This window comes from Bos taurus, chromosome 7 (assembly GCF_002263795.3).
Source record: "Bos taurus isolate L1 Dominette 01449 registration number 42190680 breed Hereford chromosome 7, ARS-UCD2.0, whole genome shotgun sequence".
Lineage (NCBI taxonomy): Eukaryota > Metazoa > Chordata > Mammalia > Artiodactyla > Bovidae > Bos > Bos taurus.
The window spans coordinates 40,342,596-40,359,299 of NC_037334.1; the positions used below are offsets into that span (position 1 = coordinate 40,342,596).

The 16,704-nt window shown below is 43.1% G+C and overlaps 1 long non-coding RNA gene and 5 other non-coding genes across 6 annotated transcripts; 3 read left to right on the top strand and 3 right to left on the bottom strand.

Annotated features, from left to right (window-relative positions):
• The first annotated feature begins 2,379 nt into the window (after positions 1-2,379).
• TRNAA-UGC (transfer RNA alanine (anticodon UGC)) lies at positions 2,380-2,451 on the top strand. Its single transcript has one exon. It is a non-coding gene; the product is annotated as a tRNA-Ala (tRNA).
• Positions 2,452-2,919: 468 nt separating this feature from the next.
• On the top strand, positions 2,920-2,992 carry TRNAK-CUU (transfer RNA lysine (anticodon CUU)). The gene has a single exon. It is a non-coding gene; the product is annotated as a tRNA-Lys (tRNA).
• Positions 2,993-9,599: 6,607 nt separating this feature from the next.
• On the top strand, positions 9,600-11,610 carry LOC132345733 (uncharacterized). The gene is made up of 2 exons (XR_009495240.1): positions 9,600-10,218; positions 11,136-11,610. It is a non-coding gene; the product is annotated as an uncharacterized lncRNA (long non-coding RNA).
• Positions 10,791-10,863, bottom strand: TRNAV-AAC (transfer RNA valine (anticodon AAC)). Its single transcript has one exon. It is a non-coding gene; the product is annotated as a tRNA-Val (tRNA).
• A 3,405-nt stretch (positions 11,611-15,015) lies between the features above and the next one.
• On the bottom strand, positions 15,016-15,088 carry TRNAK-CUU (transfer RNA lysine (anticodon CUU)). Its single transcript has one exon. It is a non-coding gene; the product is annotated as a tRNA-Lys (tRNA).
• A 659-nt stretch (positions 15,089-15,747) lies between these two features.
• Positions 15,748-15,820, bottom strand: TRNAV-CAC (transfer RNA valine (anticodon CAC)). The gene has a single exon. It is a non-coding gene; the product is annotated as a tRNA-Val (tRNA).
• Positions 15,821-16,704: the final 884 nt, after the last annotated feature.

Here is a 16,704-nt window from a genome sequence, read left to right on the forward strand (position 1 = left end):
GAGACGGGAAATGTACAGGACCCACCCCTAATCCTCAGCATCTCTTCAGTTCTTCCACAGCATCATCACCTATAATTTGATGATCACAACATTTCTTTCCCCTTCTGTCCCTCTCCTTCCCTATCTTCTCCATCCAGCTGTGAGAACAATCCTGTTAAAATGTTAAGTCAGATAGGGGCCCTCCTTTCCTCAAATTCTCCTGTGGCTCCCACCTCTCTCAGAGTAAAAGTTGAAGTCTTCACACCGTCTAAAGGTACTATCCATTCTTTCTCTCCATCCCCTGCATACAAAGTGATAGGGGATGCATCCCCTCACCTCCTGTCACTCTCCCCTGCTGCATGGACCCCCTTATTATTCCTGCAATAACATGTCACAAAGCTCCTACCTCAGGGCCTTTAAACTGGCTCTCACCTTTACTTGGACCTCTCTTTTCACAGACACTTTCATGGCTCACATTCTATCTCCTTTCAACCCTTTTCTTCAAACGTCACCTTCTCAGAATCATGCTTTACTCCATTCTCTCTCTCAAGGCTGGCTCTATTTTCTCTTTAGCACTCAACCTCCTCTGAAACCAGAGCTGAAAGATGTAATGAACTATGTCAGTTTTGCTTATGGCCAAACTCCCAGTTTTCTACAGCAGTTCTAGGTACACAACAGAGCTTGATTAACTTTTCTTGGATTCAATTAATTTAAATATGGCTCAAAATTCAGATGTACAGAGCATTTAACAGTGAAAACCTTTGCCCATCGCCTATGCCCCAGCCCCCTTCCAATCCTGAGCATCAACTTTGCAATTCTGAATTACTTTGTACAAATATTGCACACTTTACTACACTCCTTCTTCTCAACAATACTTGAAACAAGAACTTCCAGATGTACAAGCTGGATCTAGAAAAGGCAGAGGAATCAGAGATGAAATTGCTAACATCTGTTGGATTATAGAAAAAGCAAGAATATTCCAGTAAAACATCAACTTCTGCTTCATTGACTAAGCTAAAGCCTTTGACTATGTGGATCACAACAAACTGTGGGAAATTCTTAAAGAAATGGAAATACCAGACCACCTTACCTGCCTCCTGAGAAACTGGTATGCATGTCAAGATACAACAGTTAGAATCAGACATGAAACAATGGACTGGTTCCAAATTGGGAAAGGAGTACATCAGGGCTGTGTATTGTCACCCTGCTTATTTAACATCTGTGCAGAGTACATCAAGTGAAATGCCAGGCTGGATGAATCCCAAGCTGGAATCAAGATTGCTGGGAGAAATATCGATAACCTCAGATATGCAGATGACACAACCCTAATGGCGAAAAGTGAAGAGGAACTAAAAAGCCTCTTGATGGAGGTGAAAGAGCAGAGTGGAAAAACTGGCTTAATACTCAACATTCAAAAAACTAAGATTATGGCATCCAATCCCATCACTTCATGGCAAATAGGTGGGGAAACAATGAAAGCAGTGAGAGACTTATTTTCTTGGGCTCCAAAAGCACTGCAGATGGTGACTGCAGCCATGAAATTAAAAAACACTTACTTCATGGAAGAAAAGCTATGACAAACCTAGGCAGCTCCTTAAAAAGCAGACGTCACTTTGCAGACAAAGGTCTGCAGAGTCAAGCTATGGTTTTTCCAGTAGTCATGCATGGATGTGAGAGCTGCACAGTAAAGAAGCTGAACGCCAAAGAATTGATGCTTTCCAACTGTGGTGCTGGAGAAGACTTCTTGAGAGTTCCTTGAACAGCAAGGAGATCAAATCAGTAATCCTAAAGGAAATCAACTCTAAATATTCATTGGAAGGGCTGATACTGAAGCTCCAATACTTTGACCACCCGATGCGAAGAACTGACTCATTGGAAAAGACCCTGATGCTGGGAAAGATTGAAGGCAGGAGGAGAAGGGAACAACAGAGGATGAGATGGTTGGATGGCATTACCGACTCAATGGACGTGATTTTGAGCAAGCTCTGGGAGACAGTGGACGGGGAAGCCGGGCATGCTACAGTCCATGTGGTGGCAGAGTCGGACACAACTGAGGACTGAACAACTCTTCTCTTTGTTTAACAAACGTAGCATCCTGCAGCTAATCTTACTTTGCTTCTTTCGGCTCACAATTCATTTTGGGGCCTCGTGCCGGATGACTTTCCCTTCTTTTTTCACCGCTGCCTCCAAGTGTTTATCCTGGTCCTGTGCTACCCTTGGTCGTCATCTCGGTCGAAGTCCACTCGCTTAGAGTCAGTAGAGGACCCTGGAATAGCTCCCAGCGCTGGCCGCTGGCCTTTGCAGCCTTTCGATTGTCAAAACCAGCAGATGCCTTTCGTTCGACCGTGCTTTTTGCCAATAACCACCTAACAGAAATTAGAGGAAGGTTTGCGGCGGGCTGGGGATGTAGCTCAGTGGTAGAGCGCATGCTTTGCATGTATGAGGCCCCGGGTTCGATCCCCGGCATCTCCAGAACAAACAGCAGTTTCTGTTTTGCTTCCTCTCGACCCCAGAGTTTAGAAATGCAGAACCCAAGGAAACACCCTAAATCGTGGAGTTTGCGCAGGTTGTGGGCACGGCGGCGGCCTTCACCCACTCTAGGCTCAACCCCGCGACGGTGCATTTAAACTTCGGACTGAAAATTCACGGATTAAGTTCTGCTATTGCATCAGGATGCAAACATTATCCCTCCTCAGAGTCTGTGTTTCTCAGGGATGGAAAAGGGCTAGGGTGATGGCAGAAAAGGGCGAGCAGAAAAGGGACGGAAGTGGGAAGGACGGTCAGTCAAGCATGATTGGTAGAGTTTGAATTTCTCAGGTTGCCAATAATCTTGTCTTTAGTAGCCCAATTTTGTCCCAATTAAATTCAACTTTAAACTTCAAGCTAGATACAACCGGAACCCTTCCTTCAAGTAAAAGTTAATGAAACAGACGTTCACGTGCCCGGCTAGCTCAGTCGGTAGAGCATGAGACTCTTAATCTCAGGGTCGTGGGTTCGAGCCCCACGTTGGGCGGCAGGTGTATTTTGCTCTTAACTACCGGAAGGTTGATAGGGAAAAATACTTCTGTTCTTGATCCATGTGTATAAGTTGATGTGGGCTTCTTGCTGTTATGCTCTTGTTCGTTGATTACTGTATCCTTTACCTACTAGCAAAGCAACATTTTAGAAATTATTTAAAGAATCCGCCATACAGTGCAGGGGACGTTAGTTGGATCCCTGGTCTGGGAGGAAGCCGCATTGCCTTGGGCAACTAAGCCCACGGGTAACAACTGTTCAGCCTGGGCTCTGGAGGCATAGCCGCAACTTCTGAAGCCTAGGTACTCTAAGCCTGAGCTCCACAAGATATACCACTGCAATGAGAAGCTTGTGCACCGCAATTAGAGAAAGCATCCGCCCAGCAAGGAAGACCCAATGCAGCCAAAAATAAATATTTTTTTAAATTGTTCAAAATGTATGTAATAAAATATACTATTTTCACTATTAAAAAATAATTATAGCTGATACACAATGTGTTAGTTTCTGCTATACAGCAGATATATATATCAGTTCAGTTCAGTTCAGTCGCTCAGTCGTGTCCGACTCTTTGCCTGTATGTATATGTATATATGTCTATATACATATAGACATATGTATGTATACGTATATACTTTGTCATATTCTTTTCCACTATGGTTTATTAGAAGATAGTGAATATAGTTTCCTGTGCTATACAGTAGGATCTTGTTCATTTTCACTATTTTAAAGTGCACAATTCTGTGCCTCTAAACACACTTACTTGCTAGGCAACCCTCATCACCATCCATCCTCAGAACTTTTCCATATTGCCCAACTGCAATTCTACCCAATGAACATTAGCTCCCTATCTATCTTTCTCCCAGTCCCTGGCAACCACCATTCTACTCTCTGTCTCTATGCATTTGGCTATTCTTTGTTGTTGTTGTCTAGTCACTAAATCGTGTCCGACTCTTTGAGATCCCATGGGCTGTAGCCCACCAGGGATCCTCCGTCCTTGGGATTTCTCAGGCAAGAATACTGGAGTGGGTTACCATTTCCTTCTCTGGGATCTTCCAGACCCGGGGATCCAACCCACTTCTCCTGCATTGCCTGGTGAATTCTTCACTGCTGTGCCACTCTAGGAACCTCATATAAGATGAATCAAAATTATTTTTCCTTTGTGATTGGGTTATTTCACTTAGTGTGATGTCTTCAAGATTCTTCCATGTTGTAGCATGCTCCAAATTTCTTCCTTTCAAGGCTAAACAACAGGGGGTTCCCTTGTGGCTCAGACGATAAAGAATCTGCCTACTTTGTGGGAGACCTGGGTTTGATCGCTGGGGTCCCAAAGAGTCAGACACGACTGAGCGACTAACACTTTCACTTTTCAATATTCCATTGTATGTATATATCATATTTTGTTTATCCATTTATCTCTCAGTAGACACTTCAGCTCAGTTCAGTCGCTCAGTCCTGTCTGACTCTTTGTGACCCCATGGACTGCAGCATGCCAGGCTTCCCTGTCCATCACCAACTCTCCAAGCTTGCTCAAACTTATTTCCATCAAGTCGGTGATGCCATTCAACCATTTCATCCTCTGTTGTCCCCGTCTCCTCCTGCCTTCAACCTTTCCCAGCATTGGGGTCTTTTCAAATGAATCGGGGTCTTTTCAGTCCTTTGAATCAGGTGGCCAAAGTACCGCAGTTTCAGCTTCAGCATCAGTCCACTTAGATTCCTTTCATCTTTCAGCAACTGTGAATAATGCTGCTGTGAATATGGGTTTACTTATATCTGTTCTGTTCAAGTTCCTGCTTTCACTTCTGCACATATATCTAGAAGTGGATTTGCTGATCATAAGGTATTTCTATGTTTATTTTTTTTAAATCGTCATACCATTTTCCACAGAGGCTGCATCACGAAATGAGTTTTTAAAACATCTTTTGAGTAGGTAATATACTGTACTGTTCAAAAAGTGAAACATCTATAAAAATATTCAGTGAAAAGTATCCAACTTCTATTCTCCTTTTTTAGGTAACAAGTTTGTATCCATGTACATATTCTTCCAGAATTTTTTTAATGCAAAGATATTTTTATTTTCCTCTATCTTACATAAAGATATAAGTACAACTCTGTTATATTTTGATTTTCTTTCTATCTCAAGACATAGAAATTTTACTCAGTCTTTTTTGCAGCTGTCTAATATCCCACTGTAGATGAATCCTAGTTCATTTAGCAGATCACCTACTGATGGATATTTATAGTTTCCAATCTCATGCTATTTCAAGTGATGCTACATTAATAAGCATGTAGTGTAGTCATTTTGCACTTTTGAACTTACATCTGCAAGGAAAATTACCAGAAGTAAGATTCCTGGGTCAAGTAAGATTCATTATATATGAAGCTGTAATTTTACAGAAATAGACAAATTACCAGGCTAGGGCTCCTACAGGGTATTATTACTTCCCACCAGTCATGAATGAGACTGATTATTTCTCCACTGCCTTGGTGGCATCAAGCTGCTTGAAAAACAAACCTAACATGTGGCTGTCCCTATCCCCTTAATATTGCCAGGGTCCGTCATTGTCTGTCTTATAAGATAATAACCATTGCAGGGCCTACAGGATACTACCTACAGAGAAAGGGACCTTCCTTTTGCCTCTCATAGGAGCATACTTGGACAAAAGATTTTGAAGATCACATTGTCACTCTAACTTATGATTTCTAATCCAACTGTATAGGATAACACTGTTTTCTCTTTTCAGACATGTTTTTGTGGGAGCCATCGTGTTTTCTTCACTTGCAAAGCCATGACATCATTGGAAGACCTGTTAAGTTATTTTTACTTGGCAAATTTTCTCCCTTGGGCAGGAAGACTCCAGTCAGATATAGGAAATCAAATTTGTATGTGATTTTCTATAAGGTCTCGATGTCATGTAGGGCATATATAAATTATTAGATCATGCATGTAGATTGTGAAGTGATCTCGAATAACAATTATATATAATTTATATGTAAAGGGGCTTCCCTGCTGGCTGAGAGGTTAAAGCGTCTGCCTGGAATGCGGGAGACGAGGGTTTGATCCCTGGGTCAGGAAGATCCTCCTGGAGAAGGAAACGGCAACCCTCTCCAGTACTCTTGCCTGGAGAATCCCATGGAGCCAGGAGCCTGGTAGGCTACAGTCCATGGGCTCGCAAAGAGTCAGGCACGATTGAGCGACTTCACTTTCACTGATCAACCATCTACTTTTTTATTTAAAAATCTCATTTGAAACAGAAAATTATCTTCAGGTTTACTATATTCATGGCTAGCGGGTAAAGAACCTGCCTGCAATGCAGGAGACACAGGAGATGCAGTTTTGATCCTTGGGTCAGGAAAATCCCCTAGAGGAGGAAAGGGCAACTCACTCCAGTATTCTTGCCTGGGAAATTCCATAAACAGAGGAGCCTGGTGGGCTATACAGTTCATGGGATTGCAAAGAGTCGGACACAACTGAGCATAAACAAGTAGACGGATATTCTGACCAGTCTAAAAATATTCTAGTATCAAAAATAAAAATACTCCTGTATCTTTAACAGTTACTGGTTTCCCTTTCCTTAACTTGAGAAAATCATTCTTCTATGGTCTTTGTAGCATCAGCAAAGATGGTTCAAACATCATCAAATGCTCACCCCATTATTTCAATGCTATTTATATCACATTGGTTTAAGGGTACAAGTCCCCCTAGAAAAAGGCATATCTCAGTCACATCATGGGGAATATGAATTTTGGGTAAGGAAGAAGACAAAATGTCAACTAGAGCAAGCTAACTCTGGAGGACTCCCTGCAAAAGGAATAATGGCCAAAAAAGATGACCCAGAATGACCTGCTCCTCTAGTCTGTGTCAGGACCAATTGGATTAAAATCACTGCCTATTTTGGGAAACCCTTTCTGCTGTCATTTGAGATGTTCAGTGTCTAAGGGCAGTGGAAGGCTTTTGAAAAAGGAAAGGAATATATACTTCTTTTGTGATTAATATTCATTGTATTATAGTTACAAATGTTAAAGTCTAGTTTTTCTCAAGGTTTTAAATTCAATTAAAAAATATTGTTGTTTTTCTTATAAAGCTAGAAAATGTTGAAACAACTGGAACAATCCCTTTCATTGGTTCTTATGTGAATTAAAGCCACCGAAAGGCATCATTCTGAACATCTAAGCCACTGATGATATTCTCTAAAACATTTTAAATGATAATTACAGACTTTATCTGAACCCTTAATTCACGACGAGGTGAGGGAGGCGCTGGTGAGGTCACACAGCTAGGACCTAGAGCTGATGTTTATTGTTTATTTGAAAATTTCTGAATGAACCTGTGTGTTCATCTTAAAAACTCCGCACTGTTAAAATTCCTACTGTGTTCATTTGCTTGGGAGTCCTCAAACACATAAAATCCTGTGTCCTCCACTCATTTTTCTACCCATCTGCAAACAAAACCAGCAAATGGTGTGGATGCAGTCATCAGAATGCGGGGCCTTAAGGGTATAGCTGTGGCTCCTTAACCTCCAAGGTTGGTTAAGGAGGTCTTGGTTTTTTCCCCCATCCTTAAATCCACCAAATTTATGCCTACTTCAGGGCCTTTGAACCTTCTGCCCCTTCTCCCAAAGTCCATTTCTCCACGATATTTCTAAGGTGGCTCTTTCTTATCTTTCTCAGCTCATTGTCACCTCTTGTGATGTATCTTTCCTGGACTATCTCTCTAATACTGTCCTCTGCCTACCACTCTGTCAGATAACCCTCACTAATTTTCTCACAGTCTGTATCACTCTCTAAGATTCCCTTTCTATCTGCTTATTTGTTTGTTGTTTTAATTGCCTGTTAGAAGGTAAACATCAGGAGGTCAAGTCTTTTTCACTGGCCTGTCTTTTTCACTGCAGTGTAAATGAATGAAGTTTCCCTTTAATGGTGGCACACCATAGGTTTGTTGCAAGAGTGGAAAGAATCAATGTGTGCCCAGCATCTAGAACAGTTTTTAGTCCATGGTAAGGATTCAATTCACAAGGTTTGTAGCTATTAATATTATTTCCTAACACTGAAGTTTTATACAGTAACAGAATAACCAGAGGGAAAGGGAGATGATCAATAGAGTGACTATAGAAGGATATATCATGAGATCTACGAGGAATATAAAGAAATGAGCCAGTGGGGTGGGAACTGGTGAATGTAGAGATAAAACAGAAATGGTGAAAGAGAGAAAAGTGTTGAAGCTGAGTGATGAGTACTTGGGACTTCTTAATACCATTCTGTCTACTTTAAATTTCTTAATAAAAGTTTAAAAAATAAAAGCAAAAAGTAACACAATTACTTTTGAGTGAGAGATTTAGGTAAATAATTTTGTAGAGTATTGATGTTGAGTATATTTGATTGAGGTTTATTTGGGGGAAAAAAAAAAAGGTAAAGATCCAGCAAAGCTACAATTAAATAGAGCTCTTAGTGTACGTTTACATCCTTTAAAGGATTTCCCTAGGGAACCTCAGAAGTGGGGGAGCCAACCTTTGGTCCCATGCATTGTGTCCTGGTACCCATATTTGACTCTTTTATTTTTTACTAAAAAAAAAAAAAAACCTTTCTGAACTTGATTCTTTCAAGAATTCTTCCAAGTGAGGTCCAAAATTATTCTTTATCTAGGAAAAATTAAAGATAGGCCTGAAGTGTGAGTTTCTACCAGGAAACAGTGTGCTTTCAAATTGTCAGGGCAGTGCTGAAAGGATAAAGGGGCCAATTTTAAAGGGGCTTCCACTGACAAGCAGCAACAATTTAAGCATCAAAAAGAGGATAACTTTAGCATTAATTGAAACAAGATGAAACTAATAAAGCTCTCAAGCCATATTGACAAGTTAGCATTAAATGTAACCCAAAAGAAATATGACCCACATGAGACTGCTGCCTCTTTGGTGTTAACTGTGTTGCAGTGGATTTGTTTACTGTCTCCCCAAGGAAGTCAGAGGAGACTCTAAGGTTAGCTGAGGCAGGGACCAAAATCCACCTGGTGAAGAGTGACAGGACTGAGTGATGATCCTGGCCTCCCGGAGTCTTGGGTGGGCTTGGAGGGGATACAGCAAGAGACACTCTGACAGTCCAGAGCCTGGGATGCAGGGACTGTTCTGATTTATCTCAAATCAGTCAGTAAAATATGAGGGGGGGGAAAAAAAGAAATTGAGTGAGCAGGGGAAACTCTGGGAAAATTCTTCCAAGTGGGGTCCAAAATTCTTCACTCTTCTAGGGCTCTAAGTTGTACAGCTGGGCCCTAGCCGTTTTGGTCGGGTTTACATCTGTAAACCAAGCTAACGCATATGAGTGAGTATTTTTTAAAAAGCACTGATAAAGATATGGGCATGATATTGATTTTGTGTCTGTGAAAGTTATGTGAATGCAGGTAACCTAACAAGTTTGCCATCACGTAGCTAGTTTTGATTATGCATTATCTGCATTTAAGATGTGAAAGTGCTTTCACTGCCAGGGCCTGGGATTTGATTCCTGGCCTGGCAACTAAAATCTCTCAAGCTGCCCAGCACGGCATCCCAACCTTCCACCCCGCCCCCACCTCCGCACAACCAACACCCCCGGCCCCAGCCCCGCCCCAATGCAAAAAACAAAAACAAAAACACCCTGTGAAACTTTATTTAAAAAGAATTTGATTTACCACTTAGATATTTTATCTATTTGACTTTCAAGCTTGACAGAAGTCCTAGGGAAAGAAGTAGTTGCTTTTCGCTCGTGTAAATTGTTGTACAGTCAGGTGTATGAAAGTGTAAACCCCATTTTCCATGCATAGAAGCAGGCTATACTTCTTCAGAAGTCCACACCGTGTGCCTGTCTGCAGACATCTTTCAGGCCGGGAACTCTGGCCTGGGGACTCCAAGTACCGCTGGTCTGCTTCTCTGAAGCCTTCGCTGACGTTTTGCCCTTGACCTCTGGAGCCCGTTTCCTAAACCACCCTTCGAGTCGCATAGGCACGCAGCAGATACGCAGCAAGTGAGGACGGATGAAGAAGGCGGCTGACCGAGACACCTGTGGAGAGGCTGATGTTCTTTTTACTGTTCTATTCTGCCGCTGAAGACGGATGCGTAGGTGCAGGCCGGGAGTGAAACCAGTCAGGATAGAAGAACTCAGACTCGCTCACGGTGGTGTCCCGTAAGGTGAAGGTTGTCGCGCTAATATTCGTCAGCGCTAAGCGGGAACGAGTCACCAGCACATCTCTGGCAGAACCAGGTACTTTCCCGGCTATGCTAACTTGAATTTCTCTCGGTGCCGTTTCATTCCGCATTCTCCGTCCTTTAGCTCCGTCTGCTACTTCCTCTACCCCACATTTAGTCACCTCGTGTGACGTGTCTGTGGCTCAGTGGCCTCACCTGCAGGAGAGGGAGACACCGACAACAGGACCAGTTAACGTGATTGTGATAGATGGTGAGGTTATTACTGCTCTTTCCTGTCAACTCTCTTTCCCAGTCTGACTTCCACTATATGATTCCAACGCACTTTTTGTACTTTCTACTATTTCATTTGTCTTTGAGTGGCATTCCTGCCTTCTGATCTTCTAGGATTTTAAGTTCTGTGAAGGATGGCTCTAATGACAGACCACCTTCTCTTGCGCTACAGACCTAGAGATCCGTAATATACTCGCTTGAAGTGAACTGGTAATAGATTGGAAAAGAGAGCGATAGTATAAAACTGTAAAAGCTAAGCATACTTTTACGCACACACATTCCAGGGACAGATGATAGAACTTGACAAAATGACTAGAAGAAAGTGGTTGTAGCTGGGGAAAATAGAAACATTCTTGTTGTTTCCGCCCGGTTTCGAACCGGGGACCTTTCGCGTGTTAGGCGAACGTGATAACCACTACACTACGGAAACACCTGACGGTCACCCCTTTCAAATCCCTTATAGACTATAGTCATTGTCATTGCCCGGGCCCTCCTGGAGCCCTTGGAACAATTCTACTCTAGGACATCGGTCCCCTGGTGGCCCCAGGTAGCAGTGTTTGTCAAACTTGTGGAGCACGACAGGTTGGTAGGTTATGAAATCAGTCAAGTTCAGCAATTTTTAAAAAGGCGTGAATGAAAGCAGCGAGCCTCGCCGAAGGGAAGGTAAAACGTGGATAACCCTTTTCATTATCTGTCTTCTAGGGAGACTGCTGATGCTGGGTAAGATTGCGGGCAGGAGGGGAAAGGGACGACGGAGAATGAGATGGTTGGATGGCATCACCGACTCAATGGACATGAGTTTGGGTAAACTCCGGGAGTTGGTGATGGACAGGGAGGCCTGGCATGCTGCGGTTCCTGGGGTCGCAAAGAGTCGGACACGACTGAGCAACTGAACTGAACTGAGGGGGACTGCTGCCGGGTTTAAATTTTCACATAATTTGTGCTCTATTGATAGTTACACTCTAAAGGATTCAAATACAAAGTACATGAGATTTGAATATATTTTCATCAAAATATATATTAAATACGAACAAGCAACAAGGAAATTAATTTTACATATGCTTTCAGAATAACTATTTCTTAGAAATAATATAAAATTATTAAGAATAAAGGGGAGATTGAAACATATCAAGTTTTAAGTCGATGTTACTTAAATAAAGCTGAAATTTTTATTAAATTTTGAAAATGTAGTGAAATCTCTTAAGTACCTTATAAAAATAAAATTCATCAATCCTAGCATTCGATGCCCAGAATTGGGATGAAATTTAATGTATATTATATGTAGTTTACATATATGCAAATTTAAGAGCAGTATGGATGGTTTAAAATACTGCAAAGTGTTTTTCTGCCACCAGCGCTGGTTGCCAAAGACCAAGGTAACCAGGAATTGGAAAAGAGGCTGGGTCGTACTGAGTGGGGATTCTTAATGTGTGAGTAGGGATTCTGTGACAGGGAAGCCCCTCTCCCCCAGAGCACTGGGCAGGAGACTCTCTTGTCAGAGTCTAGTTCAAGGTTAGCAAGGAGACTGCAAGTGGCTGAATTCATGCACGCGTTACAATTTTCCCTTCCTAAACCATAATTTGACTCTACCCATTTGTCCTTCCTTTTTTTGCACATCTCCACTCCCTTGGCTTCAGTGGAAGTTTTGCTGCTGGGTTTCCATCTAATCGGACTCTTCCATGTACTTGAGGCCATGTCCCTGAGGGTCAAATCTCAGCTCACACTTGACCCACTCTCCTTCCCTGCATCTGTGACTCCAGCTGTGACTGCTCTCCCCAAGCTTCAGAACTTCCTGCCTTGGCACATGTCCTTTTAGACATCTCCCAACCTGTCCAAGACTGAACTGACTAAACCTCTCTCCTCCCTTCCCTAACAGCCCCAATCTTCAGTATCTGATCTTGATTATTAACCCATATAAAACAGAAATCCAGGAGACCCCTTTCCTACCCTGAGTACAAACCATACATCCAGCTCCTTTGCCGCTTCTCTGTCTGGCTGCTGCCTTGACCCTGGCGCAAGCCCCTTCCTGTCTGGACTGTGGTTGTGTCCTTCCAGCCCCTCTCCCTGAGGAAGTCTCACTTCCCTCACACCTTCAGCTCTTCATTCCTGAAAGGCTCCAAAATGTACATCAGAGTCTTTCTGCCTCTTCGGCCTTTAAAGAGCAAAGATCCTACCGTGCATTAGCCTGATTTCTGAACTGCTGAACGCCAAGAGCCTCATAGGTTACTTACTAGCAGAGTGATCGGAGAAGACAATGGCACCCCACTCCAGTACTCTTGCCCGGAAAATCCCATGGATGGAGGAGCCTGGTGGGCTACAACCCGTGGAGTCGCTAAGAGTCGGACACAACTGAACGACTTCACTTTCACTTTTCACTTTCATGCATTGGACAAGGAAATGGCAACCCACTCCAGTGTTCTTGCCTTGAGAATCCCAGCGACAGGGGAGCCTGGTGGGCTGCTGTCTATGGGGTCGCACAGAGTCCGACACAACTGAAACGACTTAGCAGCAGCAGCAGCAGCAGCAGCAGAGGGATTCCAAACAAGACCTGACCTGAGGGGCTTCTGTGGAATGGGTGGAGAGGAGAGAAAAGCAGAAATTGTAGCAAAAAGCTGGGGAGGGTGTGGCCTTGGCTTGTTGGGAGACAGGGAAGAGAAATGTGCACATTTGGACATTCTCTTAATGAAAAAGTCAGAATCTTTTAATAATGTTTTCCAGTCCCAGTAAAGGTGGTAAAAACAAAAACAAAAACAAAAACAAAAAAACCCTAAAGCAACTTTGCAGATGAATTTGCAAGCCTTTTGCAACACGAAATGCCAAAGTCCGAACTATTTCAACACTGGCTTGTTTAGACCCGTCTATTCCAAGAAAAGATGGTAATAACAGTAACTCCCCAGGGATCTGTGAGTTATGACTGTACTAGGAACTCTACCTGTTTTACCAGCTCTGCCCAATTCCTGTCTTGCACTGTCTTCAGAGGGTGTCATGCTAAACTCTCCCTAACTCTTCCTTTCCATACACTTCTGAGACTGAAGGTGATAACTATCCTTCACTTAGCGAGTTTAATAAACCAGCTTTATATAATCAGCCGACTTCTGTTGTGGTCTGGAATGTATGTGGGGAGACTTCTACAGATGGAAAATAGAAAATGAGATGAATTTACAGGACCGAGGAACAATAAATGGAAAAGAATGAATTCATGTGAAGTTAAGGAAGAAGCTGGTGACAAGACCTGCTGAAGATGTTCATGTTAGGGTCTTTTTAAAAAAGGGCATTTTAGCTGGAGAGGATGTGAAGAAAAGGGAACACTCTTACATTGTTGGTGGGAATATAAACTAGTACAGCCACTATGGAGAACAGTGTGGAGATGCCTTAAAAAACAGGAAACAGAACTGCCATATGACCCAGCAATCCCACTGCTGGGCATACACAATGAGGAAACCATTGAAAGAGATTGAAAGAGACATGTGTACCCCAGTGTTCATCAAAGCACTGTTTACAACAGCTAGGACATGGATGCAACCTAGATGTCCGTTGGCAGACAAATAAGGAAGTTGTGGTACATATACACAATGGAATATTACTCAACTATTAAAAAGAATGGATTTGAGTCAGTTCTAATGAGGTGGATGAAACTGGAGCCTATTATACAGATTGAGATAAGTCAGAAAGAAAAGCACCAATACAGTATATTAATGCATATGTATGGAATTTAGAAAGATGGTAACAATGACCTTATGTGCAAGACAGCAAAAGAGACACAGATATAAAGAACAGACTTTTGGACTCCCTCGGAGAAGCCAAGGGTGGGATGACTTGAGAGACTACCACTGAAACATGTATATCACCATATGTGAAATAGATGACCAGTCCAAGTTTGATGCATGAAACAGGGCACTAAAAGACATTGCACTGGGACCACCCAGACGGACGGGATGGGGAGGGATGTGGGAGGGGGGATCCGGTGACTGATTCATGTCAATGTATGGCAAAAACTACAATATTGTAAAGTAATTAGCCTCTAATTAAAATAAATTAATAAAGAAAACAAAAAATAATTTTTTAAAGAACTGTAAAGACCTGTCATAAGCATATCCTCCAACGCTGACCAAATGCCTTTTCCCAGAATAATGTGTTTGATAGGTCATCAGTCTTAGAACTCTATAAATAAAATGTATCATGATTTTAAGATTTAAAAAGGGGGGGTTATTTTAACATTCCTTTACGTGTGGGGGGAATGTGGAGACTAGGATGTGTAGGGCAACATTTCACAAAAGATCGACTCAGTATCAAGCTTAAAGAGAATATATTGAATGTGAGGGCTTCAGACTTCGAAATAGGGCCGTGGCTTTAAGAGCCCGGAATACTAACCTCAAAATCACCTCGTAAAGTGGTCGCTAATCAGGGTGCCCTGTCGCCCGGTACTCAACCTTCACTGTCCCTTTAGAGCTTGGTGCACTCCATCTGTTCTGTAGCCCAGCTTCTGGGCATCATCAGCGGGAAGATGGATCCCAGAAGGGTCTCGGACTGCTGCCCTTACACTGAGATCTCTTTTATTGTCTCATTTTCCAAAATCAATCATCGCCCAACGTGGGGCTCGAACCCACGACCCTGAGATTAAGAGTCTCATGCTCTACCGACTGAGCTAGCCGGGCTACAAGTAGACGAACGCCTTCTGTCCCAGGAGACCAAAATCCACAAGCAAGGATGCAGCTCACTACTGCTGCTAAGTCGCTTCAGTCGTGTCCGACTCTGTGCGACCTTGTAGACGGCAGTCCACTAGGCTCCCCTGTCCCTAGGCTTCTCCAGGCAAGAACACTGGAGTGGGTTGCCATTTCCTTCTCCAATGCGTGAAAGTGAAAAGTGAAAGTGAAATCGTTCAGTCGTGTCTGACTCTTAGCGACCCCATGGACTGCAGCCTACCAGGCTCCTCCATCCATGGGATTTTCCAGGCAAGAGTACTGGAGTGGGGTGCCATTGCCTTCTCCGGCAGCTCACTACTAAACCACTACAAAAGTACTATGGAGCTCCTACTGTGCGCCTGGCGAAGGGATCTGAAATCTACACCCTCTCAACGTGGGACAGCTGGCCATGCAGGCTTCCGAGGGGAAGAGCAAGGAGATTAGCTAAGGTGCCAGAACCGAATTTCCACTGGAGCACTTAGGTAGAGTATTGCCTGCTACAGTGCCGCTTCACTGCCTGTCTCTGAGAAACAGAAATACAGGTAAACATAGTCACACACACACGTTTTTGATGTGACGGTCTTCAATCCAGGACGCGAGAGAGGTAATGACTAGAATTGAAAAGTAAAATATGTTTCCGCCCGGTTTCGAACCGGGGACCTTTCGCGTGTGAGGCGAACGTGATAACCACTACACTACGGAAACGCCCACAACAACTGTCTCGCTGATTACTCCCTGAATCTACACATGGCCCCTACTGGTCAGGATGATACAAGATTCCAAAGGGACATGGGGCTCCGTTTAGGGGCCGTCTGAACCACGTTCAGGTCTGGTGGTCCCATTTATCTGCCACAGTAGCGCTTGCAGCTCCTTGCACGGCCTAGTACATAGTTTATGCACGAAGATTCGTAGTTTGGGCGCGTTCCGACCACCATTTTATAAAGCACATGTCCTTTTGTGGAGTTTCCACAAGAGGCGTGAAGCGCCTCGCGATCAGGGTCAATTCTGCGTGCCCAGTTCTGGCATCGCGCAGCGCCCGACACTCACTAGGGAGTCCCGTAAGTTTCCCTGCTGTTTAAAAAAATTTTTTTTTAATTAAGCAAGATCATGTTTTTTAAAAACATCAAGTATTATTTCTATCGCACAAATAATCCATTTGGCTGAGATGCTCCAGGTACCACAGTAGCATCTTTACTGATACCGTTCTACATCCTAGCTAGGATTCTCTCAAGTAAAACCCAATGCCGCAAATCCAGTTTGAACCCCTGCTCTTACACTGGGACTCCACGAAGACAGACCTCGAAGTATTCTGGGCGTGCAGCACGCGTGGTGCACAGCTCAGAAAGAGTTGAAAGACTCAATAGCACTTTGGGGGTGGGAAACAAAATTATTATTTTTTTCTTTAAGGCAATAAATTGACTTGGTTCAAGTTCAAAAGATACAGAACAACATTTACAGAAAAGTGTCCTAGATAAACTAGTATTCATCCAGAGATAGACAACAACGATGATAATGATGGACAGCTAAACCTTGTATCTCACTTACTATGTGCTAGGCAATATTATAATAGTTCTGCACGACAGTAATTT